A 5508-nucleotide genomic window follows, 5' to 3' on the forward strand; every position below is an offset into this window, starting at 1 on the left:
ATCTAGGGGGAGGGCACAGCCCACAGGACCGGGAGAAGCAACTGATTGAGTCATCTCTGAGGATTCCGGCTCCCACACCTGAGATCTTCCCACCCATTTATGGATGAGAAAGCAAGGCTCAGTGAGGGGAAGTGACTGGCTAACTTCCCGAGGTCACAGAGCTACTCACAGGCCAAGCAGTGGCGACCTAGGACCACACCTGATACACCGACTCCACCCCGGGTCTAGCGCAGCCTGGACCACCCCCTGAAAATCTCCAGCCTTTGGGAGATGCGAGCACTTACTCTCCTCAGACTTACTCTTTATACTGGTCTAAGCTGACCCCTGACCTGCCAGTCAACAACAGTGGGTATCCAAGCACCATCTCCCCTCACCCTCACTCCTTCCCATTTTACCCTTTTGTCCCTAGTGCCCACTTGAGGGGCCAAAACAAGGACACATTTCATAGCTGAGTCAACGAGCTTTATTGTCATCAGGCAGGGAAGCATGAGGAAGGGACTGAAGCAGGGGGCTGAGGCTGGAGAGGCCGGAGACTGCGGGGCAGATGGGGCGGCTGCCTCCCTGCCTCCTGGGGTGCTGGGGGGGAAGCTGAGTCCTCAGCGGGTGGTCTGGTGGACCTGCTTGCGGGGAGGAGATGACCTTGCCATCCTGGACCTCTTCCACAATGGTACGCACCTGACGGGTGGTCACCGCTGCAGGAGAAGCAGGCACTTTAAAGTGGGTAGGGGCCAGGAGACCCTCGCTTGCCCTCTAGCCCTCGTGGACAGGAGCCGGCTTTCTCCCTCATCCTCCCCCAGGTGCTGTGAGTGCCTCCACTGTCACCTCGACATCACACTGCACACACATCCCTCCTGTCCCTGCCACCGCCTCCCTTCCAACCCATCCCTCTGCCGGTGGCCCTGTGTGAGTCTTGCCTCCCTGGATGGGTTATTTGATTCTGACCCAGTGTGTCCTGCCAGGGAGGAGCCATGTAGACTCCATGAAATCCGTCTCCATTTCTCTGCAGTCTCCAGGACATAGATTTGCTCCCATCTCCCCCATCAGACTGGGATCGCCCAGACAAAACCAGGCCCCTATCTCCTCCATTAGACTAGGAACCCTGGGGCTAGGATCATATCTTTTCAGACTGGAATTTGGAGGACAAGGACCATGTCCCTATCTCCCATCAGGCTAGAGTCCCCAGAGGCAGGACTGTTTTTGCTCATCTGAAAGCTGTCAAGAGCAAAGATCATGAGACCATATTCCCGTCTTCCCATCAGATGACAATCTCCAGAGCTGGGACCTGTCTCCTCCATCAGACTAGGATCTCCAAGGTAAGGACCAGTTCCCTGGCCCACCCCCATCAGACCAGACAGTGTCTCTCTCATTTGATCTTTTCCTGAGTATCAATCCTCAGTGCTAATGGGTCACTTCTCCCACCCCTGCTAAGGGACAGCCATCAACTCCTGGGGCTCCTGGGATCCCTGCCCCAGCAATGTGCAGGTGGGCTGCCTGTCCCATGCACCCAATCCCCAGGGCCTCAGCCACGAAGATGCGTACATTCTTTCTTGTACTGAGTCAAGCTGAAAGAAAAAAAATAAAAACAGAGAGGAAATTAGATGTGAGTCTGAGAGCCCCACCCCTGCCAAGAGGCCCCCAGCCCTGACCCCAGGCGCCCCCCCTCACTGGGCATCCTCGCCCTCCAGCAGGCGGCGGTAGGTGGCGATCTCCTGCTACAGCGGCGTCTTCACGTCCAGCAGGATCTTGTACTCCTGGTTCTGCTGCTCCATCTCGCAGCGAAGCTGTGCCACCTGCTCCTCCATGCTGCCTATCAGCCCCTGGATCCGGGACAGCTGCACACGGTAGCGGTTCTCTGTCTCCGCCACGTTGCCCTCCAGGTAAGCTTTCTGCAGGAGGGCAGGAAGACCAGGGGTCAGTGAGGGTGGTCAGTGTCCTCTTTGGGGCCCACCCCCATGCACAGGACTGTTCCTACCATGCTGAGCTGGGACTGCAGCTCGATCTCCAAAGCCTGCGTGGTGCCCTGGAGCTCCGAAATCTCGCTCTTGCTGCTCTGCACCAGCTCACTGTTGGTAGCCACCTCGCGGTTCAGCTCCTCTGTCTGCAGACAGGACACAGGACAGGGTGGTGTGAGCCTGCATCCTTCTCCCAAGTCAGGCCTCCTCCCAAATCTAACTGTGGAGAGAGTGGTGCCTTCTCACAAGCTTCCCATGTCGAAAGCCCGGAAACATGCCATTTGAAATGTTAACTTTTTATGGTTAATCCCTGCGTGTGGGAGGCACAGACCGGAAACTTGAGAACCAGCCAGAACACGTAGCCTGGCTCTTGGTGCTAGTCCTGACTTCTTGAGAGAGAGGTGGTGACTCCCAAGGTCTTTACCCTCTGCCTTTATTCTACCTCCCCACCCACCCCCCAGATCCCAGCTTGAGCTCAGCTCCAGGTCTGTTGATGCAGCGGGTGACCCTGTGGTCCATGCAGCTTGCTGAGGAGGGGACACCTCCAAGACATCTGGCCGTGGGTTTACTGTCAGTGCTAAGGCCCCTGAGCCCCAGCCCCTAAGAGAGACCTCTGGCCTGCAGCAGCCCCCACCTTGCTGAAGAACCAATCCTTGGCATCTTTGCGGTTCTTCTCTGCCATCTTCTCATACTGGTCACGCATCTCGTTCAGGATGTGGCTCAGGTCCACGCCTGGGGCAGCGTCCATCTCCACATTGATCTCACCGCCCACCTGGCCTCACTGGGTGTTCATCTCCTATGGAAAAAGGGGATGTGGATGTGCGCATCTGGACCCATCCTGACCTCTCACTCCCAAGCCTTCCCCCACAAGGGGATCCCACTCCCCACAAGGACCCCTCCTTTGTTCTCCTTCTGCTCTGTCTGACCCTCTAAATGATTTTTATTCATCTGCTCGGTATTGCCTCCACCATCAGACTCTATCTCCCCCATTAGACCAAGGGATCTCCAAAATAAAATCTAATTATTAGGCCTATGCCCCAAAAATTTCCCCTCTAATTTCCAAGCTTCTGCGTAGATGTTCAGCTTTGAGAGTTTGAAATGGGACAAGATGGAGACTTCCTTACTTATCCCCCGCCCTTGTGAGGGAGGCCAGGGCAGGTAGAGGGAGCCTCTGCAGGCCCCTGGGAGGTTCCTTGGGTGCAGAGAAGCAGTGTAGTACAAAGAGGAGTCTGCCCTGCACGCCGGACCCCAAGGATCAGGGCTCTGCAGACAGGGAAGCCCTCTAAGGTGACTAATCCCAGTGCGCCTGCTCTGCTGTCTCCCACGGCCTCAGCCATGGCCCAGCCCCAGGGCTCTGCCACCCACTCCTCAGCATCTTTGACCTTCTGCCCCAGCCACCTCACCTCCTCGTGGTTCTCCTTCAGGTAGGCCAGCTCCTCCCTGAGGTTCTCAATCTGCATCTCCAGGTCGGCTCTGGCCAGGGTCAGCTCATCCAGCACCCTGCGCAGGCCATTGATGTCGGCCTCCACACTCAGGCGCAGGGCCTGCTCTGTCTCAAACCTGCCGTGGGAATCAGGGACTTCAGCCCAGGCTGCTTGGACCTGCAGGTCCAGGTCCTGGCTGCTCACCTGCCTTCATTTTGCCAGGACTCTAAGGGGTTGGAAGGGCTGATGAGAGGGTCGAGTGGAAACAAATTCCAGCCCCGGGGCCCCGGGACCATCACAGGGCCAGATCCCACGCCCACCAGCTTCCTCACTTCTCTCTGCCTCCCGCCTCCCCTCCCTCTCTTCTATTCCCTAATAGGTTGCCAAAGCCCAGCAACCTTCAGAACTGGCTGCCTTCACTGCATCATGGACTAAGGAGTAGGGCTTCTAGGACTGCCCCACCCTGAGCTCCTGGGCCTTGCCACAAGCAACCAAGGAGTCCTGGGGTCAGGAGGGGTACCCTGAGATCCTCCCCCAGCTGGCCCAAGGCTGCCCAAGCCCACAGCTAGGACTCACTTGGTGCGAAGTCATCAACAGCCAGATGGGCATTGTCAATCTGTAGCAGGATGTTGGCATTGTCCACGGTGGCTGTGAGGATCTGAGACGATGGGAGGGTAGTCAGTCATTGGATGGGGGTGGCTGAGCCCACACCAGGGTTCTGAGCAGATCTTCCTGCCTGGGGGCCTCTCTTCCCGCCCAGCCCCTCCCTTGCCCTGTGCTGTATTATTGGCAGAGGAGGGGCAAGCAGGAGTCTGAAGGGCTGAAACGTGCCTCTTCTTCCCCCGATACTCAGTACCCCACCAGACCCCCACGCCAGGCTCAGCCTTAAAGGAGAAGAGACAGCTGGCTGGGAGTATGAGGCCACCAGAAAAGAATGGGAAAATGTCCCCAGGGCAGACGCTATCCCAGAATTCTAGAACAAGGGAGGGGATGTGGGCAACCCCCTGGTTTTACAGTCAGCTAGAGGGTGCCCCTGACAGGCTCCCCCAAAAGAGGCTAAAGGACCCTCACCAAAGAGTGGTTCCAAATCAGAAGTCAGGACCCCTCCTAATCCCTAACCCTGGGCTCCAGCCAGCAACCCCGCCCCCTGGGGTTTGCTGAGCCCGTCTTAAGGAACAGCAGGAGGAAAGGAGAAGCCAGAAAAATCCCCAAATAAGGCACATCAGAGGCCTTCCCCACCCTGAGGTCCCACCCCCTCCTTTCTGCCTCCCCCCACAGCAGGTGCTATCAGGAGCTCACTCAGACACCCCCACTCCACATCTCCCAAAACCCCCTCCTGCTGACCCCTGCTCCAAAGGAGCAAGACACCACGAATCCAGCGGCTCACGGGCCCAGCCCTCCATCTGCATCCTCCTGCCTCATCCTACAACCTCTCCAGGTGGAGGAGCTCCAGGAGGGAGAAACTGAGGCTCCAAGGGACTCCACGAGGCCTGTTTGTTCCTGATTCAGCCTGCTGCCCCCAGAAAAGGGGGACGTGGGCCACACAGGGGCCCCAAGGCAGGTTCCCAGAAGCTAAGCCACAATCAAACCACCCTTGGCTCCCTGAGACCCTATGGCTGGACTCCAGGCCTTTGGCCAGGGCAGGAGTTGGGCGGAAGAAGTCGTGCCCCCCAGAGACCCCTCCCACCAGCAGGCCCTACCTTGTTCTGCAGCTCCTCGATTGTCCTGTAGTACTGGCTGTAGTCATGGGCGGGCCCCACGGCCTGCCTCTGGTACCAGTCATGGATCTTCACCTCCAGCTCAGTGTTGGCCTCCTCCAGGGCGTGCACCTTGTCCATGTAGGAGGCCAGGCGGTCATTGAGGTTCCGTATGGTGGCCTTCTCACCTCCGGCCGGCAGCCCATCAACGCCCCCAAAGCTGCTGCCATAGCCACCGCCAGAGCCAAAGCTGTAGCAGCTGGAGTAGCTGCTACCCCCGGGGGCGCTCCCCAGGCCACCAGCACATCCCAGCCTGCAGGAGCTGGCACCCAGGCCGCCAGACAGCCAGCAAGAGGTGTGGGACAAGCCGCCTCCCAGGCCGGGGGAGCCCTTGATGGAGCTGGAGGAGGTGAACTGGTGGATGGTGGTGGTCAT

General features: G+C 58.4%; 1 pseudogene; it reads right to left on the reverse strand.

The window, feature by feature from the left end:
* Positions 1 to 596: 596 nt before the first annotated feature.
* LOC115834110 lies at positions 597 to 5508 on the reverse strand (annotated as a pseudogene).

The sequence above is a fragment of the Nomascus leucogenys genome, unplaced genomic scaffold, assembly GCF_006542625.1.
Source record: "Nomascus leucogenys isolate Asia unplaced genomic scaffold, Asia_NLE_v1 001179F_50415_qpd_obj, whole genome shotgun sequence".
Lineage (NCBI taxonomy): Eukaryota > Metazoa > Chordata > Mammalia > Primates > Hylobatidae > Nomascus > Nomascus leucogenys.